This window comes from Drosophila nasuta, chromosome X, assembly GCF_023558535.2.
Source record: "Drosophila nasuta strain 15112-1781.00 chromosome X, ASM2355853v1, whole genome shotgun sequence".
Lineage (NCBI taxonomy): Eukaryota > Metazoa > Arthropoda > Insecta > Diptera > Drosophilidae > Drosophila > Drosophila nasuta.
Window position 1 is genome coordinate 30624066 of NC_083459.1, and position 26970 is coordinate 30651035.

Below are 26970 nucleotides of genomic sequence, written 5' to 3' on the forward strand. Positions count from 1 at the left end.
TCTAGAGCGATTAAAAACCCTAGTGACAGCAATTTTCTATATACTAATTATTATATTTGCAGAGCAAGTAGAGTTGAACTCGGCTTAAGGAGGCACACACAGGGTATGCTGAGGGTATATGGATTGCAGCTCTTTACTTTTCGAATTCTTGATTATGTTGTATCTATACTTTTTATCATTTATAAATATTTGTTTTGTACGTTCAACGCTTCTTTGGTTGAATTAATTGTCTATACCCTGTAAATCGGCTGTACTTCGTCTAGATTCTAGAGTAACTCAATTTAATTCACTTGCCTTTTCTTTCAGTACTTTTTTGTTTTATATAATTTATAAATTATTGTAGTTTAATTTGCAAACTGGCAAACCGACTGCATTATACCCTGTAATCGTACTTAGCGTATACTAAAATGAGCTAATTTGTAAGCATTGCATGTAAAACATAATGCTAATACATTGGTTGGGTGTAAACATATTACAGGGTATGTTTAGGTCGTGCTTACCCTGTGTGTTTCCACAGTTATAATTTGTTAACTGTCATTTTGGTATATTATTCGCACAATACAGGGTATGTTTAATACATTTCCATGATACAATAAACGTATTTTTACAGGGTATGCTTAAGTCGTGCTGACACTGTGTGTTTTTTGTTAACTGGTATATTATACGCATAATACAGGGTATGTTTAATACATTTCCCTTTACAGGGTATGTTTAGGTCGTGCTTACCCTGTGTGTTTTTTGTTAACTGTCATGTTGGTATTAATACAGAGTGTCTTTAATACATTTCTTTGGCATATTAAACGTATTTTTACAGGGTATGTTTAAGTCGTGCTGACTCTTTGTGTTAGTGTAGCTATAATTTGTTAACTGTCATGTTAATTCCATGCGTAATACGCGTGTTCATTATGTTAAACACTTGCCCAATAGCTGCAGGGGTTGCAGGGTGTCCAACAGTGTGTGTGTGTGAGAGAGAGAGAGAGTGTGTGTGTGTGTGTGTGACTAAACACTACATAGATGAAAGTGTAACACACTAATTAGCAAGTGTATGCGATTCATAATGATAACAGTAATTAAAATGCGTGTGAGGGCAATGCGAGTGTGTGTGTGCAAGTGTGTGTGTGCGACTGTGTGTGTGTGTGTGTGAAGTGTCGAGTAGCAAACAGCAACAACAACTGTAGCTTCATTTCTCTCGCTCTCTCTCTTCGTTTCTGCCTCTCTTCATTTCCATTTCCATTTCCATCGCCATCTTTATCTGCATCTCTTTCGCTCTTTTGTTTGTGCTTTTGACTGTTGGCGTTGCACGTGGTCGCTTGATGTCTTCAGCAACAGCAACAGCTACAGTTTCTCCTCTTCTTTCCCCTTCCCCTTCTCCCCTTCCCGTTCTCCCTCCCCCCTGTCTAGTGCCAAAGCCTGCCAAATGCCAGACGCCTTTGGCGCTTGTTAAAACCCAAGTGTTACCAGCTGGGAGAGCGGAAGAGGGAGGGGGCGGGGTAGGGGGGATTGGCACACACTTTGCACATTAGCTAACACACACACTAACACACACAGAGAGTCGCGCACACACTCGCATTTGATCCTCGCAGGATGCCGTGTCATGTTTTCATTATGCTCATGTGTCTAAACAATTATCCTGCAGGCATAATTATGTCTGACGTTTATAAGCTTTGACACTTTCGGTTTTCGGTAACATGTCTAACACACACACACACACACAAACACACATACACACATACACAAGCACACTCAACTTGAGGTTGTGGCAAGGCTTTAAAATGCTTTTGTTGTTGTTTGCTGCGCTTATTGAAATGATTACCAAGTAATTACGCCATCTAATAAGTCGACTTTTTCTTTTCCTCTCCCTTTCCCCCTTTCACCCGCTTCGCTTCCCCCCTTCAGCGTTGATTTTGAAAAATTACGTCGCTCGGCCCGAACTTATTTTGGCGTAAAATTGAAAAATTCTTTTCGTCTTGCAAGAATTAAGCGTTAGTTGTACATATCTCCCTCTCACTCACTCACTCACTCGATTCTTCTTCTTTTTCTTATTCGCTGCTCTTCTTCTACGTCCGGGTATTTGCCTATTTTTGTGCCATTTGTATTCTATTTTTTAACAATCACTTTATCACAATTTCATATCATTTCGAAATCTCTCGACTCGAAATTAATAAAGAAAAACTAATTTACATAGATAAATAACTTCAGTCACGAACTTTTTTGCTGCTTAAATTTAATTTCTAATACAAATAATTAAAATAAAATAAATAAATGAAGTACAAAAATAAAAATAGAATAAAAAAAAATAAAATAATAATAATATAATACAACGAAAATAAAAATAAAATAAAATAAAATAAAGTAAAACACAAAAAAAAAAAAAAAAATAAAAAAAATTAAAACACAAAAAAAAAATTAAAAATTAATTACAAATAAATGAAGTACAAAAATAAAAATAGAAAAAAAAATAAAATAAAAATAATATAATACAATAAAAATAAAAATAAAATAAAGTGAAACACAAAAAAAATAAAATAAAAAAAATTAAAACACAAAAAAAAATAATAATAATATAATACACCGAAAATAAAAATAAAATTAAATAAAGTAAAACACAAAAAAAAATAAAATAAAAAAAATTAAAACACAAAACAAAAAATTAAAATTAAAAATAAATAAAATATAATACTAGTAAGAAAGCAAGATACCTTTTATTGAATGACAGGAAAAATTGGGATGTTAATTTTAAAATATACCACAAACATACTACAAATATACCAAGAGCTGTATTTGGTATACTTATAAAGTAGTTCACTCAAAATATACCATAGAGTGCACACAAATATACTAGATTGTCAGCCAATTATAACAAGTAAGCAAGTTAAGTTGAGATACCCACTACCCATTTTTAGTAAAGGCAAAATATTGCGGTATTATTTTGAAAATATACCGAAAATACTAAAAAAATATTAAAAACATACCAAATGGTATGTTTAATAACTACTATAGTAATTATTGTATATACCAAAATTCGCAACTCTAGCTTTAAAATTACGCTTGTTATTAGATTTTTTTAAATTGCGGGGGCGTAAGTGGGCGTGGCAAAAATTTGAAACAAACTTGATCTGCGTGCAAACATAACAAATGCTGTCGAAAAAAATTATAGCTTTATCTCTTATAGTCTCTGAGATCAAGTGTTTCATACGGATGGACGGACAGACGGACAGACGGACATGGCTAGATCGTCTCGGCTGTCGACGCTGATTAAGAATATATATACTATATAGGGTCGGTCCATTTAACTAATACATACATTTCCTGCCAGGTCAAAGTTAAAATACCTTTTAAAAAGTGTTGTTCATCTACTCATATATTATGTAATAAAATATTATTAGTTTTTTTAAGAGCATTTCACTTGCCATGTGATTGAAAAAGTAGTTATTCTTACGACTTCTCACTCACCGTATAACTTACATCTCACCTTTCTCTCTCTCTCGTTGTCATTTTCTTGGGGTTTTGTCTTTGGCTAACTCATCCTGTTTGCTCCTTTCAGCCAGCTGAAAGCTGCCTGCTGCCCGAAGTGTCCTCCTTTAGCCTATCCAGATGCAGTGTTCAAAGTTGTCCTCCGGCGCTGTTTACGTTATTTTATTATGCAAGAAACAAAAGTTTCATTTGTTTTGCAGCGCTTCTGCGTTTCGGAACAACCATCAATCATTCGCCGTGTTGTGCGACGTCTTACAACAAACGAAGATGAGAGAGAGAGGAGGAAGAGGGGGAAGAGGCAAGTGTGCGGCAGGGCAAAAAAATGTTTCATTTTCACACACTAAACAAATTGCATGCCGCATGGCACGGAGTCAAGTGGAAGTGGAAGTGGAAGTGGAAGTGGAAGTGAGAAAAAGGAAGTGTAAGAAGTGTCCTCTGCTCTCCTCTCGCTCTCTCACTTTGCCACGTGCCACGTGCCACACTCTGCCACGTGCTGGCCAAGCTGCCACACAGTCTGACGTCAGTCTGTCGCATTCCTAAACCACTTTCTGTCGCCTCGCAAATAGTTTGGCCCCAATATCCTTCAACTCTTTTTCTTGTTTTTCTCTTTGCCCTCCAGCTGCGTTTCATTTTCTTTTTTTTTTTTTGCCACCTCAAGTTGCCACAACTACGCGTTATACTTCAATTACCAACACTACAAATTGAACTTATTTTCATTTGTATTCAAAAAATAATATAAATGAAGAATCACTTTCTGACCTGTCCTCATTTCACTTTGGTCTTCACCTTATAAATATTTATGCCTTACTATATTTTTTGTTAGCAATCTTCTATTAAGTTTCAGCTCATCTTCAACAGTCCTTGATATATATAAAATCTTCATCTAATACCAAATATTTTGACAGCCAGTTGAGTAGATGAATCAATCCCAAGCCAAAGAACACCATCAGCACAATGACAATGATCATCGCCTTGAATTTTTCACATTGGCATCGAACAAGCTGGCATTTTTATCTTCCTGATCATTTTCTCAAATATTTTTGAAATCCCACAATTTCAAAGTTGCCTTCTACTTCGACTTCTCACATGAGAAAAAGTCAAGGCCTATTTTCGAGTTCTTGTCGAACCCAAAAAACTTGTGCAACCTTAACACAGAAATTACTATATATGTGGCATCAATATTGACAAGAAAAATGAGCAAAAACCCTAGCCCAAAGTCAAATTGGCAAGTGTTGAGAAATGCATGCTCGATGTTAAGTATACGCAGGGTATGTCGAATATAGTAACGAAATAATAATATGCTTAATTAATATAATATATTAAAAAAAAATACTGCAATATACCGGAAAACATATTTGGTTGTTTGTTGAAAATAAATATAATGAAAAATTGATAGTTATATAACAACAATATAACATACTATACCTATTAATTTTGAAGCCATGATATACCAAAATATAATACCGAAAGCTATATTAACTCCACTACATTACTATGGTTACCACTTATAAAAAAGTATATAAGTTGTATAAAAACAAGTAAGAAAGTGTACTCGACTGTGAGATACTCGCTACCCATTTGAATAAAAGCAACATATTTTGCGGTATTATTTTCAAAATATACCAAATATACTGCAAAAATACTAAAAATATACCAACTGGTATATGTGGTATATAGATATAGTACCGCATTCAAAATATACCATAGACGGCACAATATACTAGATTGTCAGCCAAAGCAACTAAGACACTTCTTTAATAACTTCGACAATTTCTATCCGATCGCAACCAAATTTGTAGGAATTATAACTACTATAGTTATTACCGTATATACCAAAATTCGTAACTCTAGCTTTAAAATTACGCTTGTTATTCGATTTTTTTTTGATTTGCAGGGCCGGAAGTGGGCGTGGCAAAAATTTGAAACAAACTTGATCTGCGTGCAAACATAACAAATGCTGTCGAAAAAAATGATAGCTCTATCTCTTATAGTCTCTGAGATCTAGGTGTTCATACGGACAGACGGACAGACAGGCAGACGAACATGGCTATATCGTCTCGGCTGTTGACGCTGATCAAGAATATATATACTTTATAGGGTCGGAGATGCCTCCTTCTACCTGTTACATACATTTCCTGCCGGCACAAAGTTATAATACCCTTCTACCCTATATAAGTAATATAAAAATCATAATTTAAAATGTATATATACTTAATCATAAGATAAATATAATTAAAAACCGTCTTACATACCTCTAACAAAAAGTGAGAATCTCTTCAGCGAATAATCCGAGTCTATCTATAAAAAAATATAAATTTGGTTAGTCGGACAAATTTAAGGACACTATTCTGTAATATTTTTCTTAATTAAATATTGCATAAATTGAAAACCTCAAGTAAAGAGCAAGTGTTCAAGTAAAGCTTTAGATTGTGGAAACTTGAAGCATTGTTTTGTTCAATGAGTCCATTCATTTTATTCACTTCGATACACTTCGATTCGCTGTATTCTGTAGTTTGACCTTCAGCGAGAGAGAATTTGTTTGCCCCACTCGCTGTAGAAGTCGAAGACGTGGGCTTAACAATTTATTTTGCAACTAATAGCGAGGCATGCCTCCTCCCTTCTGCCTCCTCCCACGCTGCGAGTCATGCAACTTGAATTTATAGAGGCACATTAAACTTTTAAATGATAAATGGCAGAACATAATTTACGTAACGCCCAAACAGAGACAGAATGAGAGAGAGCGAGAGCGAGAGCGAGAGAGAGAGATGGAAGGGGAAGGTGTGTGGCATTGTGGCAGTCAAGTTAATAACTCTTTCGCTGTTGCCGGCGACAAGTGACAGCGGAGAGGAGTTCGAAGTGGAGGCGGAGGCAGAGGCGGAGGCGATTTGTGTGCTGTTTAATATGCACGCAATGTCGGCGTAAATGTTTGTTGATTAGTGTGTCCTTAGTTTTTAGTGGCAGCCACCAAAACGATTGACGAATGCGTCTCGTTCGACAGACCGCCAAACCAACTAACCAACTAACCAACCAAGCAGGCAATCAGGCAACGAGTGGAGCATTCCATTGTGTAGCTCAGTGCGGCAGGTGAATACCCGGTACTCACAGAACATTAATGGGGTATAATCATGAAGTGGCCAGCGAGTTGTAAGGGATCGGATAAACAGAAGATTTCAAACCAAAATATCTTCTAATAATGACATAATCGATGTGTCGTTGATTAACACCATAAAAATCCCTAAACATAATATATGGTCACACTGTTTCAGATATTCTCTTGCTGAATAAAGTTGTGTGCTTTTCTTGTGCCTTGAAATGCTTAGAAAACAAAATAAATACACAAAATATATGTTAAATTTATATTAAATTATTAAAACTTACATCTTTCAGTTTTAATACTCTCATATCTCGCTTAGCGGCCACAAACAAGAACAAACAAATATGTCGCTAAGAGTTAAAGCTTTATCAATTTTGTTTTCTCAGCTTTTTGTTTTTTGTGTGTGTTTTGTATTGTGAACCTTAAGCGAGTAATAAAAATACCTAAGCGAACTATATGGTCACACTGTTTTAGATCTGTTCTTAACGGTAATAAAATGATGAGTGACTTTGCTTTTCTACTGCTTTAAAACGGAAATAGAAATAGAAATACACGAAATAAATGTATAATTTGTATTAAATAACTAAAATATACATCTTCTTATTTGAATACAAGCATATCTCACTTAGCGGCCACAAACAAAAACAAAAAAATATGTCGCTAAATGTTAAAACTAAAAAATTTTGTTTTCTCAGCTTTTTGTTTATTGTGTGTGTTTTGTATTGTGAACCTTAAGCGAGTAATAAAAATACCTAAGCGAACTATATGGTCACACTGTTTTAGATCTGTTCTTAACGGTAATAAAATGATGAGTGACTAAATTTGCTTTTCTACTGCCTTAAAACGGAAATAGAAATAGAAATACATGAAGTAAATGTATAATTTGTATTAAATAACTAAAATATACATCTTCTTATTTGAATACAAGCATATCTCACTTAGCGGCCACAAACAAAAACAAACAAATATGTCGCTAAAAGATAAAGCTAAACACTTTTTCTGTTGTCTAAGCTTTTTCTTTCCTTTATGTTTTTATTGTGTGGCCCTTAAGCGAGTAATAAATGCTGCTAAGTGAAAGTGGATAGTAAATATATTGTGGCCGTTAAGTGAGATGTACATAACTGTAATTCAGACAAACTATTGTTAATATTTTCTGCAAATGTCTAGCTGCTGTGAAAGTTGATACTAAATATATTGTGGCCGTTAAGTGAGATGCAACTGTAATTCAGAACATCTATTGTCAATATTTTCTGCAAATGTCTAGCGGGTATGCAAAGGTCGAGTATACTCGTCTACTTATTTATTGTAACTCTGGCATTCGCTTCATATTCATGCTCATTCGACAGCACGCTAACGGCATATAAATTGACAGACAGAAGTCTCACTCTACCCAACACTCTCCATCTCCATCTCCCTCTTTCTTTGCCTATCTCTCGCTTCTTCTATGTGTGTGTCCTTTTGTTGTTTTTGCATTTTCATTTTCAATTACAAATGACACAAGTGCCTCACGCTCCAGTTTGCCAGCACACGCTCAAGCCTCTCTGTCTGTCTTCCTCTCCCTCTCCCTCTCTCTCTTCCTTTGTGTGTGTGTGTGTGTGTGTTGCGGGTGTCCCATAATAATAACGAGTCTACCACAATTTGTTCCTCTAAAGCGCCAACACAAAATGCCAGCAACAATTGCTATTTAACACGTCTCCGTTTTCAGTTCACATTTCACATTTCCCCATTTTCCCATTTCCTCCAATCGTTAGTCTCATTATTGCGTTGACTCGTCGCTTTACCACTCGTTACTTTTGTAATTTGCCAGCGAGTGATTTCGCTTTACTCTTTGCATTTTCCTCTCTTTCTTTTTCGATATCAATATTTAATATTTGCTTCCTTATTGAAACTTTTATCAAATTATGTGATAGACATTTCATGGATGTATAATTCGTTTGAATGAAATGGATTGAAGTAAAGAGTGGTGAGCTTGATGATGATTTTTGCTTTGAATAAAGTCGACAAATGTATCGATTAGTATCGAATACTTTGGAATAACTTAAACGTAATCAAATATTACAAAATATTTAACTAAACATAACGAATGTAAATCATATAATACATTTGATTCGATTAATTAAAGCAAATCGTCACTTTTACTATAAATTGTAGTCGAATCATTTATCGAATATTCAATAAGTCTGCTAGACAACTTAATTGTCATAAGATATTGCTGTAAGCATGTAAATGTAAATAAAAACTTATAAAAAAGAATCAAACTAACGATGATTAAGCTTAAAATGCTTCTTTGCGATAAGTTGCGATAAGTGTACTCGATTAATTTATCGAATGTTTAAAAGTTATAACGTATAACTTAAATGCAGTTACATATGACAACCAAAGACTCCAGCAATATAAAATTTAATCGATTTATAGAAAATTTGGCGAAAGAAAATTTTATGAATATTCGATAAGCATGACAATTGATGTGAGCCGTGTGTGTGTGCAATCGATAACTGTCGTTAGAGATGAGTTCGATAAGCACGTTCCATCCACTTGAAGAAGAAGAATGAATTAAGTGGGTGAGTGGAAGGGGGTGGGGAAGGGGAAGGGGGTGGCGACGTCGGCTAACTAAGAATTTTATGATATTTGCGATAAGCAAAAAGATGCAGCAAAAGCTCGCTGCAGCTGCAACCGCAGCCAACCCAAAGTCGATTATAGAAAACTTGTAATAAAATTTTCGTTAGCCAAAACCAAATGGAACGCGGCCAAAAGCCGGGCAGATGGGAGGGAAGGGGAGGGGTCGGGGAGATGCACTGGAAATGTGGAAAAATGAAACTACAAGCATTTCACTCTGTGGTTAAGGGGAGAGGTGAGGGATGGAGTGGGGGCGGAGGGGAGAGACGGGGCAATTGGAAACTATGAAACAAGCGACCGCAGCGCAAATGGCTAAAGAAAGTAGAAGGAGGAGGAAAGGGATGTGAAAGAATATGCAGATAGTAAGCGGAGAGTAAAAAGGGAAAGAGAGAGAGAGCGAGAGAGGTGGGGAGGGGGAGAGCGGAAAGGGCTGCAAAAATTGTGTTTATTTTAAAAGGCAAAGTGGAAGGAAAAGCTCTCAACTGTGAACGACAACGAAGCGAGCGAAAGACGCCGAGAAGCGGGAAGAGGGGCAACAGCGAAGAAGGGGCTAAGAAACGGACAAAGAAGAGGAAGAAGCTGGAGATGCAACTGCAGCTGAGAGAGAGAGAGAGAGAGCGGGGTAAGCTTGCGGTTGTAACTACAAGGCAAAGCGGAAGCCAACAAAAAAAAAAGGAACCAAAAAAAAGAGGAAAAAAAGCAAGTAAGAAAGTTACAGTCGAGTCTGCTCGACTGTGAGGTACCCGCTACCCATTTTTAGTAAAGGCAAAACATTGCGGTATTATTTTCAAAATATACCGAAAGTGCTAAAAAATACTAAAAATATACCAAACGGTATGTTTGGTATATCGGTATAGTACACCATTCAAAATATACCATAGACGGCACAAATTTTCAGGAATCGTAACTACTCTAGTAATTATTGTATATGCCAAAATTCGCAACTCTAGCTTTAAAATTACGCGTGTTATTCGACTTTTTTTATTTGCGGGGGGCGGAAATGGGCGTGGCAAAAAGTTGAAACAAACTTAATCTGCGTCCAAACATAACAAATGCTGTCGAATAAAAATTATAGCTCAATCTCTTATAATCTCTGAGATCCAGTGTTTCATACGGACGGACGGACAGACGGACAGACAGTCAGACGGACAGACACACAGACAGACAGACGGACATGGCTAGATCGTCTCGTCTGTTGACGCTGATCAAGAATATATATACTTTATAAGGTCGGAGATGCCTCCTTCTACCTGTTACATACATTTATAATACCCTTCTACCCTATGGGTAGCGGGTATAAAAAGGGAGGAAAAGAGTTTCTTTAGCTGCTTCGACAGGACAGTTTAAGATAAGATGCAACATTTTTGCCAACGTCATATTTCGGTGGTGCAGCGAGCGGTTCAATGCGGTGGTGCGATGCGGTGGTGCGATGCGGTGGTCAGTTACTTAAGCACCAACCACATTGAAAGCAGCTCGACTCGCTACTCAAAATTTCATAAGAATATCAAAAACATCAAGCAAAACCTGAGCTGCTAACGAGCTGCAAACTACAGTGAAAAATCGTCACAGAGAACGATCAAATTTATTTCATAAATGGTAAGAAAGCTTAGCTTTGAAGATGTTGAAAATGGAAACTGTAAACAAATAAACTAATAAAAAACAAAAAGTAAATAAAACAGCAACAAAAAGATAGAAAAAAATCTCCTCAACTAGAGCACAACAAATTTTTAGAGCATTTAATTCACCAATTTAACAAAATCCAATCCACGAATTCAATTAGGTTCATTATTTTGTTATGTCAAACAATTATTACTACATGGAAAGAAGAAAATCTAAATTGAAAATTAGATTGCAAATCTTAATTAAAGATTTTTTCAATCTTCAATTAATCAATTTTGAGATTTTTCTTGAATTCCAAGATTGTGCAATCTGGAATTTTAATAGAATTTTGATCTTGATTTAAGAATAAACCTTTATGGTTTAGTTTTGAAATTATCATATAGTCTTGATTCAAGATTTTATACTTTATTTTAGCACTTTTTTGCCAGTGTACTTGTTTTGTTAACATATTTACTATCAAAGAAGTGTGGAAAATTTGAAAGACAAAGAACTGTTCTATGTTTGAAATCAAAACTCTTCAAACTGTTTTTAACTGATCATCTAAAGAGATCATTTCAGTATTCATTTAGATTTAAGAAATTTCTGTAGCCTACTTATTTTATTCAAATTTTTATGGCAGAAATTGATCATCATAGAGTTTACGTAAATTACAATAAATTTCAAACGAATTAATGTTTATTTATTATAAAATTGTGTTTATTATTTCTAGAAATTATTCTTCATTACTTTAAATATGATATGAAATAAATAAAAAAAATATAATAAATATATTTGCATTCAATTAAATTGTTAATATTATAATAAAATATATTAAATTATTTGAAATATTCAAAAATTATTCTAAATTATTAATTTTTTGTAATCTGTTTTAAAATAAATTAATTTACTACTATTGAAAAGGTAATATCTTCAAAACAGTTTGAAGAGTTTTGATGTCATATAAAATTTTAAATAAATTTAAAATACTTTGCAAAAAAAAGAGCAACCTATGTTCGATATATGTATGTATGTGTTTTCAGTTTATTGTAGGCAGTCTTGACTGTGGCAATATAGCGAACTCAGCCAATTCACTTAACAACTTGATTAACCAGTCCGAGAGCAGGCAAACAGGCAGCTTCATTATCATCACAAGGCTGCAAACACAAACACAAACACCAACACACATACACACACTCTTGCACACACACAAACAGGCAAACACATGCACCCACACTAGTATAATTTTCAATTTCATTTCAATTCGCCAAACGCTTTTTCAAAGGCCTAAAGAGTGAAGCGAGAGACATTCGCTCAGTTCTCTTTCTCTTTCTCCCTCTTGTCCCCTTCTCTTCGTTCACTCAGTCTACCCCACCCACCACCTACCTATTGCTATGATCATCGTGTTGTTGTTGTTGTTGTTGTTGACTGGCTTTCATCATCGCGTTCCGTCATTGTCATTGTCATCATCCTCGGCTCGGCATCGTTGACATAGAAATACAGGAACAGAAAATCCGGCGTACGTGATTTTCAGCCTTAATGCCAAAATTTTCTTCTTCCTTCCAGTTTTCTTTTCTTCTTTCTTTCTTACTTTTTTTGCCTGACATTTCTGCGTTCGTTCGTTTTTTTTTCTCGCTTTTTCTTTAGTTGACAACCTTCTGACAATTTGGCACCCCTTGCAATCACATAGTCAACCTTCAGCTTTATTCTATTTGGCGCTCATTTCACTTTGTATTTTCTGGTTGATGCCCTAACATTTTTCTTTTACCCCTAGCAAGAGTTTTATAGTTCTGCAAAGCGGTTTGTTCACTGATTATATGCTATATGTTACCGATCTTCATATAAGTGTGATTAGCGAATAATCAAATATTAAAAATATCAAATATCACATGTTTACTGAAAATTCTCTCATTTTTTAGATTACATATTTATGGAATGGGTCTTGGAGGGTTAATAAAGATCAAGTGATCGAATTATATTCTTTGTTATTAGAAACGAACTAAATATGTTTTTAGCCAAAGGCTGTAATCCATGTTTTAATAATAATAATAATACTGAATACTTTTATAAATTTGACTAACTATGTGAACTCAGTTTTGAGCGCTGCAATTTGGCTGAAATTTGGTAGAGTTATAGCTGTTTAATGTAGCTTTAAAAGTTCACAGTATTAACGCGATAATAGTTTAATATATTATATGATATGAATAATAGAAGAATTGTTTCGCAAATTGTAATCTATCAAAGATACATATCATGAAAATATTGTAAAATTAATGCTATGCTGATAGCGTTAATAAATTAATATTATTATTGTATTTTATAAACTTTTGTGCTGTAAATATACTTATGAATGGATAATTTTCAAAAAAGATTAAGAATAATTTACTCTCTCTAGCATTGTTGAGTCGCAAGACTATATCATATATTAAATTTAAAATTAAACAAATATTGCAATACGAGTATTGTCGCCAAAGAAATAGAATATGAATGTGATTTCATCTACTATTTTTTTTTTGTCATTAGTGTGACCCTAAATTTACCTATTCCGTGTCAAATTTAGGGTCATACGGTTTTGTTAAATACGGTCACACTAATGTTTGTTGAACTTACAAAATATTTGCTCATCTTGGAACATCGCTTAAGCAAAGAATTTTGACATAATTTAAGAGTATACAAAAGTCAGTTTTTTCTACCTTTTTTTTGTGTTGCCTGCGCCTTGCCTTGGCAGCACTTTCCATGTCAGCCTGACGCTGAGTTGACGCTGGAGCATTGAATGAGCTGTGCACCTCCTCCTAATCCACTTCCACTTCCACTTCCACCTCCACCTCTTCACCCCCTTACCCCACGCCTACTTCCCCCTTTTGCCACTCAACTCACTTTTGCCTGGCTTATCGTGCAAAGTTTTTAAGTTTCGTGTCGTGTTTGGCATACGTAATATAACATTTCGTCGTGACTTCCCCTTTCTTTTTAAGCACTCTCCTCTTCTCTCTGCTTCCCCCTCCGCTCTCACGAGTGAGTTTTCTATTTGCAGATTTTGAAATTTCTATTTCCATTTCACTTGTATTCAGAGTTCACCCTGCTGTTGTTAAATGCTCAAGTTAAAGTTGTAGAGTCGTAACCCTTGTATACGTATAAATCATTAAATGGAGCTGCCATTCGCTTTCCTCCCCACTTCCCCACTCGTCCCCCCCCTTTTTTTTTTGGGTCGTTGTCGATGTCGAACGCAAGTCAAGACACACTTGAAGATTTTAAGTTCATTTTATTTCAATCAATTGCAATTGATTTTCCTTCTCGACAATTGAAAATTGAAAAAAAACGCAACTTTAAGTGTCAAGTTTTTGTGTTTGTTTTGTGGAAAGTCAACTCTGCACGAAATTTCAACTCTTTCTCTTTAGCTATTGAAACGGAGACAAATTCAGTTGTCAAGGTAATAATTCAAATATCAGAAAATATGTAAGGTAAGAATATCTACTGCGATCTTGAAAATTTTATTAGCAGTCAGCACTTTCATTTTCACTTAAATTGCTGTTTCACAAACTTGAAAGTAGATCCCCAAATATACTAAATACTAAATACTTTCATTTGAATTCAAAGTTTAAGTAGGATGAACGCAGATTGAAAGCACGCAACAGAAAACAAAATGACAATGAATCAAATACCAAATTAACAAACAACATAGAAATACATGCAAAGCAAGTACGAAAGCAATAGACGAGTATGCTCGACTGTGAGATACCCGCTCCCCATTTTTAATAAAAGAAAAACATTGCTGTATTATTCTTAAATATAACAAATTATGACAATATATGCCAAGGTCTACACTTAGTACATAGCAAATATACCATAAAGTGAAAAATATACCACATTGTTGTTAAATAATGTAGATATAAATATAAAAACTTATAAAAAATTACAGCAAAATTATATATTAAAAAAAAAATGAAATAAAAAATAAGCTGTACATAAGATAAATAATCAGATAAATTAATCATTACATTATTAATCTTAATATACACCAAATTAGTATACTGCAAAAATAATAAAATATACCGAAGGTTATAGTCGGTATATCAATATTTATGGACATGGCTATATCGTATCGGCTGTTGACGTTGATCGATATATACTTTATAAGTTTGGAGATTCGTCTGTTACATGCGTTTGTATTTTGAAATTATACCAAAATAATAAAAAAAAATACTAAAATATACCAAAGGCTATATTTAGTATTTTTGTACAGTACTACATTCAAAATATACCATAAAGTGAAAAATATACCATATTGTTGTTACATAATGTAGATATAAATATAAAAACTTATAAAAAAAAAATGAAAGCAAAATTATATATTAAAAAAACAAAATTAAATAAAAAATAAGCTATTCATAAGGTAAATACAGTATTAATCTTAATATATACCAAATAAATATACCGCAAAATTAATAAAAAAAATACCGAAGGTATATTTTATGGATAATTACGGACATGGCTATATCGATATGATCGATAATATATATATACTTTATAAGTTTGGAGATTCGTCTGTTACATGCGTTTGTATTTTGAAATAATACCAAAATAATAAACCACAAAAATACTAAAATATACCAAAGGCTATATTTGGTATTTTTGTACAGTACTACATTCAAAATATACCATAGATTACAAAATATACCAGATTGTAATTATAACACTGTCTCTCATAGTCTTTGACCCTTTGGGTAACGGATATAATGAATATAAAACGTGAATATGATTTCGAGTTGCAAGCTGAATTTCGCATTGTTGTGCTTATTATAACATATAATTTGCGTTTTTCTGTTGTCAATTTTAATAACCTGTTGCTTCGTTATTAGCCAAGTTTATTGACCTTTTTAAGCGTCTGCAAAACGAGGCCGAATCAATGTAATCAATCGATTGACGCTTCAAGCGGCGCCTACAATGTGATTTATCAGCCTCACACACACACGCACACACTTATACACACACACACATATACTCGACAGAAATCAAAGTAAAAAAGGAAAGCGAGGGGCGCAAAAAAGTAAAAACAACAATTGAAAAATGCCTTTGTTTGCAAAATTGCAGACAAAGGACACAACAACAACAACAAGTCAGCTACGTCCTCCCTCTCTTCCTCTCCTCTATCCCTTCTGCAGGCTTGTCGCGCATAGGCGTGGCACAAAGGGAGCGGGGGGAAGCTGTGCTTCGCAGGGCAAATAGAAATGCTAATAAAAAAATTCCAGCATCAATCTGTGGAATTTGTGCTGAACATATGCGCCAATAATGTAGCCAAGCTTCCCTCTCTCTCTCCCTCTCTTTCCCTCTCTGTCTCCCTCTCTTTCTGGGTGCTGCTGTTGGCACTCGATGAGGTCGATATGTTTGCTTAGCTGAATGTTGGTGATGATGTGTAAACATTTACATGACGTGCCCCAGTTTATTTTAACCTTTGATCGGCCTCGCTCAGTCTCCGTCTCTGTCGCTGCCTCAGTCGCAGTCGCAGTCGCAGTCGCAGTCGACGTCGCTGGCACACTTGATGCTTATGCTTGAGCACCTGGCATCGAGCGAAAAGATGATTTTCGGGTCCAACATTAAAATTGTGAAAAATAAAGTAAAATATTTGCATTAAAAATGAATTGTTTGTGTAGGCAGACAACGTGCCACACGACACATGTGGCAAGCAGTTGGGGGGCACAGCGACTTTAAAGTCTGCATGCATAAGTAAACAGCACACACACACACCTTAAGCCACACACACACACACACACACACACAACCATACACACACAGCTTACGCACAACAACAGCAGCTCATGAAAAGCGCAATGAAAATTAAAGTGAGTGAGAAGCGTAGTTGATGTTGCAAGTGGGACACTGTAATCTATGTTAAGGTGTGTGTGTGTGTGTGTGTGTGTGTGTTTGGGTGTTTGTGTATGTGTGTGAGAGTGTATACGTGTGTGTGTGTGGACAGGCAAAGCAAATGGTGCTGCAGCAAACAAAACGTGCCAAAAATAGCCCAACAACAATAAACACACTCTGTGGCTCGTAAACTAACCAACAACAGCAACAACTACAGCAACAACAACTACAGCAACAACAACTACAACAAAAAACTACAAACTATAACTAAACAACACGAACTGACAACAACAATTGTTTTACACTTGCAATCGCTACCAACAACTTAACTGATGGTCACAACAATTTGTTCGACTCGCGATGCTGCTTAAAAGAAATAAGAATGCGTCAGTCGAGTGTGCTCGACTGTGAGATACCTGTTAGTCATTGTGAATTAAATGAAAATCAGTGCGGTATTGTTAAAAGTAAAGTAAAAAGTAATATACCGCAAAAATACTAAACTATACCGAAAAACACATTTGGTGTATTGATATAGTACTACATTCAAAATATACCATGGAGTAGAAAATATACCAAAATAATAATAAAAATATGTCAAATTAATATACATTAAAATACCAAAATATACCAAATCTTACATTCGGTATATTGATAAACTACTACATTCAAAATATACCATGGAGTAGAAATTATACCGAAATAATAAAAAATATGTCAAATTAATGTACATTAAAATACCAAAATATACCAAAACATATATTCGGTATATTGATATACTACTACATTCAAAATATACCATGGAGTGGAAAATATACCAAAATAATAATAAAAATATGTCCAATTAATATACATTAAAATACCAAAATATACCAAAACATATATTCGGTATATTGTTATACTACTACATCGAAAATACACCATGGAGTATAAAATATACCAAAATAATAATAAAAATATATCAAATTAGTATACATTAAAATACTAAAATATACCAGAACCTATATTCGGTATGTTGGTATACTGCATTCAAAATATACCATAGAGTGTCAGCGAATTAATTTTGATATTGAAATATAAACGATTTAGGAGGTTTATACAAAATTAAGTTAATTAAAATCATTTTGATTAAATATTCAAGACCTATGCAGTTCAAAGACAGCTTGAGAAGAATATTAATTAATTAAATATATATGTATATATATATGTAAACTAAATGGAATTGAAGATAAAAAAAGCTGAATACAAAATTACTTGTGAAATTGGGAAAAGAAAATTCAATGCATATTCTTAATAAATGTTAAAGACAACTATCGCTATAGAAAGTTAATGAAAATGACATATAAATTGTAGATTGTGTTAAAGGTTAATAACTAAAGCATACGACGTTTTTGAAATGCAAAAGAAAGGCAAAAACGAAGAGCCAAAAAGTCCTCCAATAAAATTATATTCTGTGGCGATTTGAGAGCGAAATTAGTTTCAAGTATTCAACTAAGTCAAAAGAAGATTTCTGCGATGGTTTATTAAGCAGAAATCTTGTTTTGATGTGATAATGTAATAGTTTATATTTTATTTTGGCAGAAATTGACCAACTACTTTCGCTTTCCATTCTCGTTGAAATTTTGGTGATTTGCAGGCGTTTGTGTGTGTTGGAATTTGGTCAAAAATTTGACGCTTAAAATGATACTCAAAGTAGTCATTAGACAGACCGTCAAGAAACAGCTGCAAAGTGTGAGCAAATGTGTAGAAAAATGGCCAAGCAAAGGAGGGAACGGGAAGATTTATGGCATTGCAAGAGGTTGGGGGCGAACGAAGGATGGAGGAAGGAGAAAGGAGAACGGAGAACGGAGGATGTCGTCGCGATGCTGCTGATGATGATCACATGGTAATCACAGCGCGAAGCGTTTGTAGCTTTTTTTTTCTTTGCTTTGCTTTCTTTTATTTTTTTATTTTTTTATTGCTTGTTTATGACATTGGCATAATCCTGCCCCCAACTCCCCAACTCCCCGTCAACCCATCATCAGAACACAACGCAACCCCTGGCGGAGCATGTGGCTTTTGTTTTACGCCATGGACAAAGGATAGCTGCGTGCCTCATGAGGCGGCAGCATCAACCAACGGTGGCAAAACAAAAACAAAACGAGGCAACTTTTACGAGCGCATAATCGAAAAACTTCCCCTTGCATGCCAGACAACGACAAGTCGAGCAGTCGACAGAGGCCTAGAGCCAAGGACAACAGCAACAACAACAATAGTAACAACAGCAGGCATTTGTCATTGTTGCCCCATTTGGCCCAGTGGCAACAACTGGCGGCGACCTGTGACCTATGTCCTGCCTCAGCCTGAGACTGAGCTTGACTGCCGCCTGAGGCATTCACAGTCCTATTCACAGTTCCATTGGCAACCACATTCTCATTCACATTCACATTCACATTCACATTCGCACACATGTTCGCACTCGCCAAGCGTCCTACTCGCCTGTTGTTGTCCTTGTTCACGTCCTTGTCCTTTGCCTGACTTTTGCTAATTGTCTGCGCGACTTTTTGATTTCCACATTCGCTGTTTGAGTGTGTGCTTTCTGCTATCGGTTGCTAGGCGCATTTAAAGCTGTTCTCGTTACTCGTTGGTATTAATAGCGAGTGGAGAGTTTCCATTCTGTAGACTATATCATAAAAGCTGCCAGTGTTATACTTAATACATTTCAAATGTGATCAAAATTCGTTCACTAACTCGAATTTCATTTATTTCTAGTTTAATAGATAGATATGGGCTCTTAAAGGTTATCAGTTAAGAATTTACCTTTAGAAGTATCGCGAAGAACATGCGTTAGGTAGAAATAACAAGTGAAAGTTACGAGTTGAAATAATAAGAGAAAGTATCTAATCAAAGTAATGAATAAAAGTATTAACTGAAATCAGCTTGTGAAGTAAAGAGTAGAAGTAAAGCGCAGAAATAATGACTAAAACTAGCAAGACAAAAGTGTAAGTATTTTATGAAAATAAGAGTAGAACGTGTAAGTACAAATAATGAGGAGAACTATCGATTGAAAGTAACTAGTGAACCCAACGAAATCAAGTTTTAAGAGGAAGAAACGAGTAAGTAGAAGTAATCAGTAGAAGTACCGAGTGCAGATAATGAGTAGAAGTAACGAGTAGCAGTAACGAGAACAAGTAACGAGTAAAAGTAACAAGTAAAAGTAACAATCGGGAGAAACGATCAGAAGTAACGAGTAGAATTGGCAAATGAAAGTAACGAGTAAGAATAACGAGTGAAAGTAACGAGTAAAAGTAACAAGTAAAAGTAACGAGTAAAAGTAACAAGTAAAAGTAACAATCAGAAGAAACGATCAGAAGTAACGAGTAAAATTGGCAAATGAAAGTAACGAGTAAGAATAAAGAGTGAAAGTAACGAGTAAAAGTAACAATCAGAAGAAACGATCAGAAGTAACGAGTAGAATTGGCAAATGAAAGTAACGAGTAAGAATAAAGAGTGAAAGTAACGAGTAAAAGTAACAAGTAAAAGTAACAATCAGAAGAAACGATCAGAAGTAACGAGTAGAATTGGCAAATGAAAGTATTTATTTATTTATTAAAGGCATAGATTATAAATTAATTTTAAATTTACTAGCGCTGGCTGCTTTGACCTTTGGCTACGAACATGAAAGTAATTAACAATGTGTACTAGACATTGAAATTGTAATTAATCAGTAAATCTATAAGAAAAAGAATTGCTTCGCTGTATTTATAAGATTTCACAAACAAATTATAGATCTAAAGTAGCTTAATGTCCATTTAATTGTGTGTCCAATCTAATGACCCATACGAGTATCTTAGCTAATCTCTATTGCACCATTTTCAATAATTGTTTCGTCTTTTAGGTACAATTTTATTTTATTTTCCCATTGTTCTACACTTTTCTTCAGACTTATTGCATTTGAAATTTTAGCAATTACTGAAAAATATTCAATTTAATTTCATCCTAACTATTTGTTAGTTTCAATGGATTTCCTCTTGTTCTCTTTTCTCAGAGATATTTGTCAATTGTTTGCACTGTTTACCATATCTATACTTCTCTTTCTTTATGATATTAACTTTTTTTAGTATTATCCTTATGTCCTTACTCCACATTTTCTCTTCTCTCTTTCGCTCTCATTAGCTACAGAAAGTTCGCATTGGAGCTGGCTAATTTTGTGGGATTCTCGCGTTTCGATGCCATAAAAACCGAAACGAATGCCTCGCATTTGGGGTTTTCGGGTCTGCAAAATGTTTTCGAGGTTTTTGGCAACTGCAACTTTATAAGCCCTGACAGCATGAAGGGGCACGGGGCACGAGGCAAGAGACGCGGGACGTAGCGTGTGGCAGCGTAAGCAGCGTCTCAGCTGTTGACACGCGCCACAAAAAGTTGCTCGTCTCATATTTATCATATTTAATTAGTCAGCGCAATGCTGCAACGAAATATGGGGATGCTGTTCTCTGGTCTCCTTCTCCACTTCTCCACTTCTCCAGCATCGTGGCAGCAACAGCAACGAATGTTTGTTGCATGCAACAAATACAAAGCGTGGCAAACAGTTATGAAGTAATTTTCGGCACAAAATCCCAAGTTGCAAGTAGTAGCAAGAGTTGCCACTGCGACTGCGACTGAGACTGAGACTGCGACTTTGAGCCGAGTCAACAATGTTGTCACACACGTCACATGTGCCACACCCACCGCCCCCTGCTCTCTGTGTGACTGTGTGTGTTGTCAACAAATATTTGCCGTAATATTGCATTATTAGTTATATGAGTTATGAAAAGTTAAATAATTGCAACAGCAACAGCAACGAGTGCTTGCAACTTTTGACAGGCATCGTGTTGCACGTCTTGTTTTCCTCTTCTTCTTCTTCCCCTACTACTGTCGCTGATTGCCCCAATATTTCTATCTATACATCCTCTTCTCTTCTCTTCAATTTCTTTTTAATTTTTTTGTTGCAAGTTCAACGCATTTGTCGCACATTAGATGCTCTAATTAATATCAGCACAAATAGTTAAATCGATTTCTACTTACCTCTTGTTAAATCCATCAAAATTTCTCTGTAGTTTAACATTAATTTATGTGGCAATAGTATTTGAAGCTGAGTTTGGGTTTCTCAATTAAATTGATGTTTTACCTGCAATTAAAAATTAAAAAGAAAACATACTAAATTAATGAATACTAATAAAATTCCAATAAAATACTGATTTAATATTTAAAAATATTAATAAAATTAAATGAATAAAAATACCAATCAAATAAATACTAATAAATTGTTATAAATATAATAAATACTATCAAAATGTAAAGAATAACAAATTCCAATTAATTTAACACAAAAAATAAACAGAAAAATAAAGTTCAAGTTGTTTCAAATGAATAAGAAAAAGTACTAAATAGAAAATTACTAAAAAATGCTAAAAAAAATACTAATAAATACTAATATAAATATCCAATGAAATTAATAAAAACAAAAAGCAAATTGGGTAAAGTTCAAATTGTCGTAAATTAATTAGAAAATAACTAGGTAAATACTAAAATATATAAAAATACTAATAAATACTAACATAATACCAATAAGAATAAAAAATCCAATCAAATTAATACTAACATAATGTGATTACTAATGCGAAAATAAAAAACATTACATTTCAGTAAAAAAATAACTTCTGTCACCTAAACAAAAATAAATACATATTAAAAAAACGAAAAGCAAAGCAAAAAAAAGCCAATTGAGCAAAGTTCAAGTTGCCGCAAAGTATTCACAAGTTGAATCGAAAACAAGTCAGCCAAAAATGGGGAGGAGCAACAAGACGTTCGGGAATGGAATGGAATGGGAAATGAGAATGACTAGGAGAGCTATAAGTTAGTGGTCCCCAGATAGTAATTATCAGTAGATTGTCGACCAGTCAGCCAGCCAGCCAGCCAGCCAGCCAGCCAGCCAAACAACTTTGACAACTTTGTGTAATCGGTTTTGCTCTTCTGATTTCATTTATTGTACATGACAGTCGGAAAATGCGAAGTGTAAAATTGCGAGTGAAAGAAAAGTAAAACAATTTCAAATTGCCAAAAAAAAATGTCACTGTTTTAATCATCATCATTGTAAGATAATGAAGCACAAGGTTGCAATTTTGACAGGCAGCGAACTTTTTGTCTTTTATTATTTTAAACTTTGTACTTAAAGAATTTTTTTATTTCTATGCCGCAAATAAAATTTGCCATTAATTTTCTTAAAAATATTCAATTAGTGACTTTAGCTTAATTGAACAATATATAAGTTAATACCATAACCAACAAAAAAGTAAAAAAAAAAACTAAATATACAAAAGAAATACGTAAATAAACCAAATGCTAGATTTGGTATTGTAACATACTAAAGATAACATACAACAAGCCCGAAAGCCCGACGCGAGGTATCGAAATATATGAACTAAGTATACCAACTAAATATACCAAATGCTGTATTCAATATTGCAATATAAATGTTCAGAAATGCGAAAGCAGTGAATATACGAGGGTTGCTATTTATATTTCTGGCCTAATAATGAAAATGCGAATATTTATAAAAAAAAAAATGGATTTATTGTTTGTCACAGTATTCTCCAGCAAGATTTATATACTTTTGAATGCCCTCAAATCAATTGTCGAAGCACTTTTTCCACTCTGATTGAGGCACCTCCAAAACATGGTTTTTGAACACTTTAACTGCATCTTCTGACATCGAAAATCAATGACCACGCCTTTTTTCGATGATGTGCGGGTATAAAAAGAAGTCAAGTCAGGGCTGTACGGCGGATGACCCATGAATTCCACGTTTTGACCGCAAAAAAAGGCGCGGGTTTGAGCTGGTGTGTGGGAGTTCGCGTTGTCATGGTGCGGAATGATCCATCTTTTCTTGTTCGTTTTTCGAATTTCTACAAGGAGTTCAGGCTTACAAATTATGGTGTACCACTCAGAATTGACCGTCCTACATTGCTCAAGCAAAACAGTCGCCACATGACCAGTTTTACCGAAGAAACAGGCGACCATTTGCTGAATAGTGCTTCCTCCACGAACAAGGTTCGTTGGATTTGGCTCGTCTTCAAAGACCCACACGGTCGATTGCTGTTTTGTTTTGGGCTCATAACCATAGATCCATGATTCGTCACCTGTGACCATCTTATAAATGTCTTTTGAAGCACAGGGAATGTATTTTTCAAAATTTCTTTGAACCAATCCACACAAGCCTTTTTGAGCAATCGTTAAATTGTGCGGGATCCAATGAGAACAATCCTTTTTTACGACCAGGTGTTTATGCAATATCGAATGTATTCTGGTGGAAGAAATGTCAAAGGATGCCTCTATCTCACGATATGTCACATGTCGATCTAGCATTATCAGTTCACGCACGGCATCAATGTTTTCTGGCCCAACGTCCGTTTTTGGACGACCTTCACAACCTTCGTCTTCTAGCGAGCATCGGCCACGATAGAATCCATTAAACCAGTATTTCACAGGGCTATAGGATGGCACTTCATCGCCTTATAAAGATTTAAGTTCATCGGTGCACTCGTGTCGTAATAATCCAAGTCGAAAGTTGTGAAAAATTTTTGCTCAAAAGTGTTCACGAGTTAATTCGATTTTTCTGCCGAGGTAAGTTTTTGATTAATCGTTTATCGATATCAAACGTGCTCGTACATGAACAAGTTGTATGGAGCTTTTATTGATAAAAGTCCAAACTTTTTTTGGGAAATAGCCAATTGGTCCTAATATGGCTAGAAGTGACCTAGGCCAGAAACTTAAATAGCAACCCTCGTATCAACTAAATATACCGGTTAAATTTCTGTGTTTGGTATTATAATATACTACTATATGCATGTAATATACTACCGAATGCAAAATATACCAAAGAATAAAAAATACTAGATTGCCAAACAAAGCAATTAAGATCTGTTTTGGTTGTATTAAATAACCACTTGAATAATTTTCATATCCAAAATATACCATACAATACAATATAAACCATATTCTAGTCAAACAAAGCATTTTGCTTAAGCAACTTGTTAGTGGTATTATAGAGTAGAATGCCTATACCAATACCAAATGCTATATTTGGTATTGCAATATACTACAACATGCAAAATATACCAAATAAATGTTCAGAAATGAGAAAGCGGTAATTATACTCAACTAAATATACCGGTTAAATTTCTGTGTTTGGTATTATAATATACTACTATATGCATGTAATATACTACCGCATGCAAAATATACCAAAGAATAAAAAATACTAGATTGACCAACAAAGCAATTAAGATCTGTTTTGGTTGTATTAAATAACCACTTGAATAACTTTCATATCCAAAATATACCATACAATACAAAATATACCATAGTTAAACAAAGCATTTTGTTTAAGCAACTTGTTAGTGGCATTATAGAGTAGAAGCATTTCTGGTAGTTATTTCTGCAATCACAGCCACAAATCTGACCTAATAAGTTCGGCAATACTATTTGCCCACACTTGTTCGATGCTTAGAGCTTATAGCTCTCCACAGTTTTGTGAGTGGTCATAACTCAAAATGTGCGTTTTGACAATATCCGCCCCCAGATTCGATGTTAGTACTAGCTACAGCTGAGTCGATTGGTGGACACTTCATTGGCTGCCACAAAATGACAATATACCAAAAATATATAACTACATAACATAAATGATATACGAATGCTCCTTCCTCTTTGCCAATATACTATACTATATATTGAAAAGCTCCCAAAACGCTTCTCTTCTCTGTCTCTGTCTTTGTATTGAAATTGTATGGAAGATATCTGCGAGGCAACTAAAATTGGTACGAGGAGTTTGTTTGTCCTGAGACGGGGGGGAGGGGGCCAGCAATAACATCTTTGCACCCAACCCCACGTCCACTCCCTTCTTCGTCTTGTCACGCCCCCCGCCCACTTGACATACACGATGCGTTAAAGGAAATGAAAAATTCTTAGCAAAATTCCCATCATCCCTTATTGGGCTCTGGGGCATTCTGTTTTCCTCTTTCCCTTTTTATTTTGCCATCATGCTGTCCTTGGCCACTCTTCAATGCTCTAACAAGGAGTATCATGTGTCTATTGATAAGTTCGAATGCACTTGCTAAATGCTAAATACTATACAAACTAAATTTTAGAAAATAATGATAGATGGTAAAAAGAATTCAACTTTGAAATAACTAATAATACATCTCAGTAAAGAAAATGCATTTATTCATATGATAAAAGTCAAAATAATAATCGAAATTACTTATATCTATATTAGATTGGATCGTATTATTATTAAATTAAATACGAAAATAGAGAAAAAATCTGGATTGAAAAGAAGATTGCAAGTCATATTTTAAGAACTTTTCAATCTTAAAAAAAACAAACTTGAAACAAGATTTTTAGATTGAAAAGTTCTAATTTATTAGATTGGATCGTATTATTAATAAATTAAATACGAAAATAGAGAAAAAAGATCTGGATTGAAAAGAAGATTGCAAATCATATTTTAAGAACTTTTAGATCTTAAAAAAAAAAACAAACTTGAAACAAGATTTACAGATTGAAAAATTTTAATTTAGTTCTTCAATCATCGTTTTGAGGTTAAAAAACTTTTTCTTTATTATAGTAAAATATTGAAATTGAATTTTTTAATAAAATGATAACTAAATTATTTATATTCAAAACACGAAACTTGAAGTGTATTAAAAAGTTGCTCTACTGATTTCATTTGCGGAATAGTTTGCTTCGATATTTTTTCCCCCCCAACTTATAGAAAGTGTATGTGAATGTCTCTAAGTGAGTGTGGGAGAATGTGTGTGTGTGTGTGTGTGTAGATAACAATAAGTTCACAATATGTAATAAAACGGAACGCATTATAGAAAGTGCCGGGAGCGCCATCAAGAAGCTATAACAGCAACAATATCGAGTTGAGCGGACAAAACTAGGGAAATTGCCAAACGAATAAAAAAAGTTATGATTTGAAATTCTGAAAAAAATCAGGCCTCTGATTTACACTGTAAATTTTATATAATCAATCTGTGGATAATTGTGACGCTGCGGTAGAGAAAACATTTATGACAACAAGATGAATCAGAACAGAAAACAGCATATGAAAAACGAATTTATTCAAACTATTTTGACTGTAAATATATCTTGAAATAATTAAATTTAATTTAATAACATTTTCTAAATAAAATTATAAATATAATTTACTTTCAAACTACATTTGTTTTTACATTTAAAGCTGATTAAAATAGTTGAAGACTTGAAGAATGAAACACTTAAGTGATTTAACAGAAGCTGAGATTTGACCAATT